Source organism: Chinchilla lanigera, unplaced genomic scaffold (genome assembly GCF_000276665.1).
Source record: "Chinchilla lanigera isolate Chin_1 unplaced genomic scaffold, ChiLan1.0 scaffold00008, whole genome shotgun sequence".
Lineage (NCBI taxonomy): Eukaryota > Metazoa > Chordata > Mammalia > Rodentia > Chinchillidae > Chinchilla > Chinchilla lanigera.
Window position 1 is genome coordinate 17,845,133 of NW_004955409.1, and position 10,104 is coordinate 17,855,236.

At 37.7% G+C, this 10,104-nt stretch overlaps 2 pseudogenes; one reads left to right on the top strand and one right to left on the bottom strand.

Moving 5' to 3' along the window:
- Positions 1–694: 694 nt before the first annotated feature.
- Positions 695–1,433, bottom strand: LOC102005234 (annotated as a pseudogene).
- Positions 1,432–3,658, top strand: LOC102005572 (annotated as a pseudogene).
- The last annotated feature ends 6,446 nt before the right edge of the window (positions 3,659–10,104 follow it).

Consider the following 10,104-nt stretch of genomic DNA (forward strand, 5'->3'; position numbering starts at 1 on the left):
CTGTTGACAGTATTTCACTGTATTTACACAACATATTTTCTTACATGACTGGCAGATAGTTATGCTGAACCCATATCCTGCCAATTGCAAACAGCATTGAAATGGACTTGGAAGAGCCCATGTATCTTTGATATACTGATTTAATTTATTTTGGATATACACAAAAATTTGGATATGACCTTTGTACTGTTCATTTTTTTTCTTTTTTTCTTTTTTTTGGGAGGATTAAGTTTTAATGAATTTAAACACAAGGCACATGTTTCCAGATGTACATAAATTGTATTTGCTTTTTGCTTTTTTTCTTAATCTCTAACTTCTTTGGAAGGATTGAGAAAATGTTTGGTCTCAATTTCTCTCTTTTTTTTTTTGTTTTTTATGAGACAGGGTCTCACTATACAGTTCAGCCTGGCCTTGAACTTACCACATAGTCCACATTGTACTTGAACTCACAGCAGTCCTCTTCCCTCAACCTCTTTAGTGCTGGGATGATAGGCATCACCATCATGCCCAGCTTGGTCTCTTTCTTAAGCAAGAACTTCCTTAATCAGGCCTTACAATTAAAAAAAAAAAAAGAGACAGAAAAAGCTGATCATCAGAATTCCAGAAGTTCTTGCAATGAAATTTTTTGTATTTCTTTTCTACCTACCTACACTAGTAGGTTGTTGTTTCTTAGACCCTAATATATTTGCTATGATTAAAAGATGCTTTTAATTTCTCCATCTACACAGACCTTCTTTTTTGGTTTTTCCAACATGGCATTCTCCTCTTCCTGTGTGTCACAAGAATCCTTTCTGGCTTTTGTTTCTTCCTTATGGAATAAAGGTGGGTGCTCAATGCGTCCTCTATGAGCAGAATGCTGGATCCGCAGTTCCAATCCTTGGCACTTAGGGCGATCCATGAGGGCCTATATTTGCGAATGTTCACTCCTCCTACAAAGGCACTGGTCTGCTTTATGACGGAGGACTTGATGTTTCTCTATTATATTGTTCCATCCACCTTCGGTCCTGTTGTATAGGGTAACACACTAGAGGCCACTCCTTGTAGCATATTATTCAACTTGTGAATTTGACAGCATGATTAGCCCATAGTTGTTGTAGAAAGTAGCATTGAACTCTTGAACTTCACGATCATAAATCCACTTGATATTTTCAAATTTACAGTCATATAAGACTGAATTAAATTCTACAGCCATGCAATATTGAGGCTTCTGTGGATTTGTCTCTATATTCAGCAACTCATCAATAAATCCTGGCTTCTCCATTCCTTGGCCAATCAGAAAGAGGATGGCCATTATACAGCAGACTTGATGATAAAGGAATGCCTGCCCAGTCTCTTCAAATTGACACACTTCCTGCTTCACAGAAGGCTGTGCAGCCAGCAACCCGCCAGGGTGGAACTATATTATTATTGCATTTCTGGGGCTGCCATACCATGGCTGAAACAGACCCTGACAGAAACCAGATTGAGAAACTTCTAAAAAGAGTACAAGAACTGGAGCAGGAAGTACAAAGACTTAAAAAAGAACAGCACAACAACATCAAAGGCCCAAACATTAAAGAAAATTCTTCAGGATTTGCAAAAGCTAAGCATGTATTTGATTTTAGTGCTCACAGCTGAAGACATGTAGCCCTAAGAACAGCCCATCTGGGCTGGGGATACCAGGGCTCTGCCAGTCAGGAAAATACGGACAATACCATTGAAGAGAAACTATTTGAGGCTCTGACGAAGACTCGACTGACAGAAAGCAGACAGACATCCAAGTATCACAGGTGTGGGCGAACGGACAAAGGTGCCTTTGGTCAGGTGACTTCTCTTGACCTGTGGTCTCAGTTTCCAAGGGACAAAGATTCAGAAGATCTTAACTTAAAAGATGGAGTCAATGATGATGCCAAAGAGGTCCATTATACCCACATTCTCAATCGGGTACTCCCTCCCGACATCCGTGTACTGGCCTGGGCCCCTGTAAAACCAAGCTTCGGTGCTCGGTTCACCTGCCTTGAGCGCACTTACTGCTATTTTTTTCCCTCGTGCTGATTTAGATATTGTAGAGTGAATTATGCAGCTCAGAAGTATGTCGGTACCCATGATTTCAGGAACTTGAGCAAAGTGGATGTAGCGAATGGACTGATTAATTTTCAGAGGATTATTCTGTCTGCTCAAGTGCAGCTAGTGCGGCGGAGCCTAGGTGAGGAGAGATGGCAAGAATCTTTCCAGATACGTCAATTAGAAATGACCATTAAGGTTTTGAGAAATTTTTATACTGTGTCCCATAATGTCTGTACTAATTTACATTCCAATAAACAGTGTCTAAGACTTCCCTTTACATACTCACCAATACGTATCAGCTTATGGGCTTTTGCTGCTGTTCTTGTTTTAGACAGTGTCTTGCTGTGTGGTTCAGGCTGGACTTGAACTCACCCAGGAGCCCAGGCTGACTTTGAATTTGGAGTGATCCTCCTGCTTCAGCTTCCTCAGTGCTCACATAACAGGTGTGTGCCACCACACCTGGCTTCTTGTGGGTCTTTGATAGCCATCTGAATAAGTCTGAAGTGATATCTCACTGAATCTTTGATTTATGTTTCCCTGAGGATTAATAGTATTAATTTTTCACAGAACATTTGACCAGTTATATGTTATCTTTGAGAAATATCTGCTCATATACCTGGCCCAGTTTTAACTGCATTGTCTGAGAGCACTGTTGTGATTACTTTGTGCAGCTTCCTTATAAAGGGTAGATATATGCTTGTCCAACACTCTCTCCCATTCCTTAGGCTTTCTTGATTTTGTTGATCATTTTTTTTTTTTTGTCACAAAGTCACTTTTTCAGTTCAGTGGGCTCCCACTAACTAATTTTGCCTTTTATATTTCTCTTGGTGTCATATCCAAAAAAATTATTCCCAAGACCAATGCCAAGGGGTTTTTATACTTATTTTCATCTAAGAGTTTTATGGTTTAAGGCCTTATGCCTAAACTTTTAGCCCATTTTGAGTTGATTTTGTGTACAGTAGGATAAGAAATCAGTTTCCTACATTTTTTGCATGTAAGTATCCTATGTTCCCCAAATCATTTATTGAAGAGCTGATCCTTTCCTCACTGTGTATTCTTGCAATGGTTGTTCCATTCATTATAGGTTTGTATTTATGTCACTATCTTACTGGTTGATTACTGCAGCTTTTTAGTGTATTTTAATGTTGGGTAGTGTAACGTCTTCAGCTTTGTTCCTCTTGCTTAATATTATGCTAGTGATCTTTGTCTTTTGTGGTTCCATCTGAAGTTTAGTAAAAAAAATCATTGGTATTATGACAGAGATTGCACTGAATCTGCAGATATTTTGATATTATGGTTTGAATCTAAAATGCCTTCCAAAGGCTCCATGAGGGGATCTGGGTAAGGGATCAGAGCATGTGTGCCTAACTGATGCAGTTGAATAGGCTTTTAAGAGGTGGGGTCTAGATGAAAAGTGTATGAAACATCCACCTAGGGAACTGTGGTAGGTCCCTGGCTACTTCCTCTCTAGATCTTTCTCTCTCTCTGCTCCCTGGCTGCCAGTAGGTGAGCAGCTCTTTCCTGTCCTGTTCCTCTCTCATGATGTTCTTTATTGCCACAGGCTCAGAAACAACAGAGGCAGTTAGCTGGGCTGACACCCCTGAGAGTATGAGTCAGAATAAACATTTCCTCCTTTAAGTTGATGTTCCAAGGTATTTTGTCACAAGAGAAATATATTCCTTGCTTAACTTCATTCCTATGTTGTTTATCTTCTCACATTTTATGTGGGACTTTTCTTGATCAATGTTGGCACGCAAAAATATTACTGATTTTTAAAGATTGACTTTGTTTCATGTAACTTTACTATGTTAATTCCAACAGGATTTTTGTGGAATCTTATAACTTTCTGTATATAAGATCATTTCATCGGCAAATGTGGAAAATTTTACTATTTCCTCCTAATCTGGATATATTTGATTATTTTCTTTTGCCAGTACCTGTAGTACTATCTGGATAGATATGGAAAGTGTGGGTTTGAATAATTCTTGCATGCCAGGTATTCTGCAGCTTTACTGAATTTGCTTTTTTTAAAATAGTTTCTGTGTTTGTGTGTATAATCTGAAGAGTTTTCTATATATATGATTGTGTCATCTGCAAACACAGGAAGTTTTACTTCTGCCTTTCCAATTTTAGTGCCTTTAAGTATTTTCTCTTGTGTAATTTCTTTAGTCAAGTCTTGCCATACTATTTTGGGTAGATAAAGGCAAAAGGTCTTTGAAAAATTTTTGCATCTTTGCATAAATCTGACTTGATAGTGGTGAATAATCTTTTTCATATGGTGTTAAAATCAGTTTAGTTATATTTTGTTGAGAATTTTTGCATGTGTGTTCATCAGAACTATTGACCTGTCATTTTCTTTCTCGTAGGGTTGTGATGGCTTTATTGTCAGACTAATTCTGGCTTCCTAAAATAAGTTTGGATGGTACTTCCTCTTCAGTATTTTGGAAATGTTTGAGAAGGCTTAGTACTAATCATTCCTGAATTGTTTGGTAGAATTCAAATGTGAAGACATCAAATCCTGGGTTTTTTTTTGGCAGAATATTTTATTAATTTCAATCCTCATATTATTTAGATATCTTTTTCATCATGATTTTTATTCTAGAAGATTATGTGTTTCTAGAAATTTGTCTGTTTTTCTGAGTTATCTAATATAATGATATCTAATTTTTAGGGTAGTCCCTTATAACCCCTGTATTTCTGATGTAGTATCTCCTCTTTTGTTTGTAATTGTATTTATTTGCTGCTTTGGCTTTGTTTTCTTAGGATAATTAAAGTTCTGTTTATCTTATTCATCTTTCCAAAAACCAACACTTAATTTCATTGCTTTTCTTTATATTTCTCATCTCTGTCTCATTTTTAATATGATCTCTATTATTACTGAATTTTATTGTCTATTTTTTCTCATTACTGATTAACATATATTAATTGACCAAACAGGTGTGACACACCATGATACATCTATACATGCATACATTGAGCATTGTTTATGCCTACCATCCTTCAGCTACCCACCCTGGGACCCTCCTCCAGAAATTACTGTTCTCCATTCAGAATGACATTTTATTTCTTTTCCTTTCCTTTCCCTTTTCTTTTCTTTCCTTTCTTTTCCTTTTCTAGGCTTTTTATTTGTCTGTCTTTGTATCTGAGAAAGGGCATGTGCTACAAATTTTTCTGTGTCTGTGTGGCTTGCTTCCTTAATATGATGTTTTGAATTCCATCCATTTTGTTGCAAATGACAGAACTTCATCCTTATTAATGACTGCAAAATACTCCATTTGGGATAAACCCTATATATAAACCCTATTTTCTTCACTCCTCATTTTTATTGGCTCAAACTGTGGATTTCATCTGTTTTTACTTTCTAGTTCCTTGAGATTTAAATTTAGCGTCTTATTCTTGCAATGCTGGAACAAAATACTTAGCACACAACTTAAAGGAGGAGAGATTTATTTTGGCTTAGATTTTCAATTCCTAGTCAGCTGGTTCCAAGGCAGGAGGGCCTTTGCGTAAACACCTAGTGAAGGAAGCTGCTCACATCCTGGAGGCCGTGAAAGCAGAGAGAGAAGGGAGGACCCTGGTTGCGCCCCCAGTGACCAGCCTCCTCTGAGCAGGCCCAGCTCCTCAAAGCAAGTCAGCAATGGCGCCCCTGGTGCAGTCCTCTCCTAAAAGCTTTGCCTATGAACACGTGAGGCCTTTGGGGAACATTCTTGATATAAACCCTGAAATTCTGTGCCTAATCCCCAAAGACCCATGGACCTCTTTATGCAAAATGCATTGGGTTCATCTCTAAGAATCACCAAAGTGTTAACAGTTCCTGCATCGACAAAAAGCCCAAGACCAAAGTCTCCTTTGAGACTCTATAGGCAAATGCTTAGCTCCTGTAAAACTCAAAGAGAAAGTTAAACACTGCAGACATAAAATGAAACAGGACAAACATTTCCATTCCAAAAGGGAAAAATAAGGGGATAAAAAGGAATGGGACCAAAGCTGTATTGAAATCCAGCAGGGCAAACATTAAAATCTGAAGCTCCATGCCCAGCACCCAGGGCAGTTTGTGGTGCCCTGTGAGCTCCAGAGTGCTTGGGTAGCCCTGGCGTACAGCACTGTCGGTGGTAGCGCTTATGCTTCTCCTATGCGGTGCCTCTGCTCACTGCCTATGGCTTTTCTCAGACCTTCCACATTCCTGGCTTCCCCAACTTCCTGGGGCCTCGTCTGCATACCAGCTTCACTCTCCCCCATGACCAGCCCCTCCTGCCCTGTCCTGCCACCTAGCGTCAGTTAGCGATAGTGACACCATGGCCCAATCTGTCCAAAAGCCCTGCCGCTGACCACTTGAGGTCTTTGGGGGAACATTCTTAGGACAAATAATAATGGTTATTTGTTCTGAGACCTTTTTTTACTTTCTTCATGAGCGTATTTATCACTACTAATTTCCTTTTTGGTTCTACTATTAATGTATCCCATAAATTTTGGAAAGTTTCTTTTCCATTTTTTGTTTTTATCACGAGTTTTAAAATTTCCTTTTTAATGTCTTGTTTGCTTGTCCTTATTTAGTACTGTTTTCTAAATTTCCACGTGTGAAGTTTCCTGTTTTCTTCGTAATTAGTGATTTTCCAGTTTTATAAAATTGCTGTGATGAAAAGATGTTTAATATCACTTCAGTTGTCTTAAAATTTTTCAGAGTGGTTCTGTGGTAGCTCACGAGATCTATTATAAGAACGATTCATATGCACTTGAGAATAATTTGGATTTGATCTCGAATGTTTTGTGTATGTTCATTCAGTCCATTTGGCATAAGGTGTGGTTCGAACCTGAGCTGTACTTGTGGATTTTCTGTCCAAATTGTCTGCCCATTGTTTAAAGTTTAGTATCAAAGTCTTTCACTGTTACTGCATTGCTGTTTATCTCTTTTTTTGTTTTGTTTTGTTTTGTTTTTCTCCGGTACCGGGAACCAAACTCACGACCTTGCGCTTGCCAGGCAGGCGCTTTTGCCGCTGAGCTAAATCCCCAGCCCCTGCTGTTTATCTCTATTGTCAAATCAGGTAGTATTTCCTTTATATCCTTAGGTACACTGAAATTGAGTGCAAGGTGTTTATCATGTTAATCACTTTATCATTATGTAATAACCTTCTTCCTCTTATTATAATTTCAGACTTAATGTCTATTATGTCTAATATAAACAGAGCTAATCCTGCTCGTCTTTGTTTCAACTCATGTTGAATATATTTTTCCTGAGTGTACTTTCATTTTATGTTTCCTTAAGCCTGCAATGGGGCCTTTGTTCTTATGGTTAGATCTTATTTACTTTCCCATCATTCTACCATTCTCTGCTCCGGGGGGCCTGGCACTGCTCCACACCTCCTCCTCCTTTTGCCTGTTTGTGGTTCTCAAGAATATCTATGGAATATATTGAGTCTGCCATGTACTGAGATAAAGAAGAACTGGCCAGAAGAATTGGGGCTCTGTTCCTGTCTCTGTTATAATAACATGGCCTGTAATATGTCAGCTAAACTTATCAAGTTTCCTTGCACTATCAATTTTAGCATGAGCTGCTTTTTGGCTTTCTCACTTGCTGTAAGGTGAGGCATTTGCAGACAAGATTTCAACTACTGTGGACAGCTTTATTGAGCCTTTAGAGACCAGTTCACAATGATTACTGGGCCTCGACGGGTCCTTCTTTTCTATCCATATGTACTTAATTTGTTTCATGTGTCTTGTTGTGTGAGAGTTTGATGTCTTTGGCCTCTAGCAAGTGGTGAAGTTTGGAGCCTAACATATACTGAGATAAAGTGATAACCAATATGCAGTAAAACTGCTTTCAATATTGCATGTCTATCAATTGGATAATGTAATTCACTTACAATTAAAGTAAGTAGTGTTAGGTAAAGATTACTTTTTGCCATTTTGTGACAAATTTTCTGATTGCTTTGTAGGTATCATGTTCATTTCATGACACATGTTTCATTTCAGGTTGAAGAGTTCTAATGTTGATGAACGTCCTCAGCTCTTGTTTTCCTGGAAAGATCACATCTTTTCTGAAGGACCGTTTTATCAAGTAAAGTATGGTTAGCTGGTAGGATTTTTTTCAGTAGTTTGAATATATCATTCCACTGGTACTCCACTGCATATTGTGCAACAAGATTTGTGCTAAGAAACTTGCTGATAGCCTTATGGAATTGTCCTCATATATGATACACATTTTTTTGTGGGAAGTTCTTCCTTCCTTCCTTCTTTCCTTCCTTCCTTCCTTCCTTCCTTCCTTCCTTCCTTCCTTCCTTCCTTCCTTCCTTCCTTCTTTCCTTTCTGTTTTTCTTTCTTTTTATTTTTCATTCTCTCTCTTCCTTTTCCCAATTTTTTTTTGAGATAGGGTCTCACTATGCAGTACAGGCTGTCCTTGAACTCGCTGTGTAGCCCAAGCCAGCCTCCAACTTACTACAATCCTCCTGCCTCAGCCTCTCCAGTACCGGGATTACAGGCATGCACCACCATGCCTGGCTTCTTAATTTTTTATTGGTATATGTTTGTGACACATATTAAACATATTCATCCTGAAGTATTGGTATATATTCAAATCTCATCTTGACCCTTGTTATCCCTGTTCTCCTCCCTTCCCTTTTGCCTTTCTCCCATCCCCAGTTACCTCCATCTCCACAAAGTCCACCTCTGTTTCCCATCATATTTCTATAATTTTTCTCTTAAAGTTATTTCTAGCTTGAGTTTATCTTATTAGAGAAACCATGTGATATTTAACCTGTGTTTGATTTATTTCACTTAGCATTATGAACTCAAAATGCATCCATCCAACCACCTTCCTGACTTTCCTTTCTCTCATTAAAATTAAGGTGGTAATTATGGATTGAATCGTGTCCCTTAGAAAATTTGTTAATATCATAATCTCTAATGTAACTGTACATGAATATTGCCTACTCAGGGAGGAGAGTAAAGTTAAATGAAGTCCCAAGAGCAGGGCTCTAAAACTGTAGGACTGGTGTCTTTATGAGAAAAGAAGGTTGCACTGAAGATATCTGCTTATATTCACGCAGGGGAAAGACCGTATGAGGACACAGCCAAAATGTGCTGGTCCTTGTGCCAGGAAGACAGGCCTCACGAGAAACCGAGCCAAGCAGCACTTCTAACTTCCAGCCCACACATATCTAAGAGAACATATTTATTTTGTTTAGACAACCCACTCTGAAGCATTTTGTTTGGTGTCTGTAGCAACATAATGCATAGATCATACAACAGGGAATCATTACTGATCATGTATTATTTTTTGAGTAACACAATATTTGCACATTATAGCATAAGGTGAAGATTTGATATTTCAAAATATGAAAGGTAAGTGTTCAAAATTTAGCAAGTTTTCAGTTTGATGGTTAAATTCATAACATACAAATATCTGTGTATATCAGATATTATCTAATTGTAATGAACATAACACAATTCAAGAGATAAAAGCAGGTGAAAAATTAAAGTTTAACACTTTAGGTTGGGGAAATTGTTGGTCACTCAAAAAGAAATTTTAGCTAGTATTTAGCATTATTAATTTTGAAGAAAATTTTGTATGTCAGTATTAAGTATGTTAGAAAAATGATTTAGAAGAGATTGTATTCCCAGGGACTAATTATTTGCAGTTAATAATCTCTAGCTTAACAGCCTAGTATTTATGTCCTGGTCATAAGTTAATGAAAATAGAAATTTGAATCTATAAATAAACAATGGCAGATTCAGAAAAGATAATTCTCCATTTGTAAAATATGACAGAATTTTCACAAGTTACTGCAACATGATATCTAACCTGCTAATTTTAACTTATAGGATTAATTTTTTACTACTGAGCTGAAAATTGATGTTGGCAGACAAAAAGAAGCTGATTTCATTTCAATGATACAATGAAATGCTAATTATAAAAATGGATTTAAAATTACCAGAGGGAGCATTTTGCCCAGTCTTATGAAAAGAACTGGTGGACAATGCCCAGTTAATTAAAACACCAGGATAGGTCCTTTATTCTTCCTTCTATTAGCTCAATATCAGTCATAGAGGAGAAAAAGACAT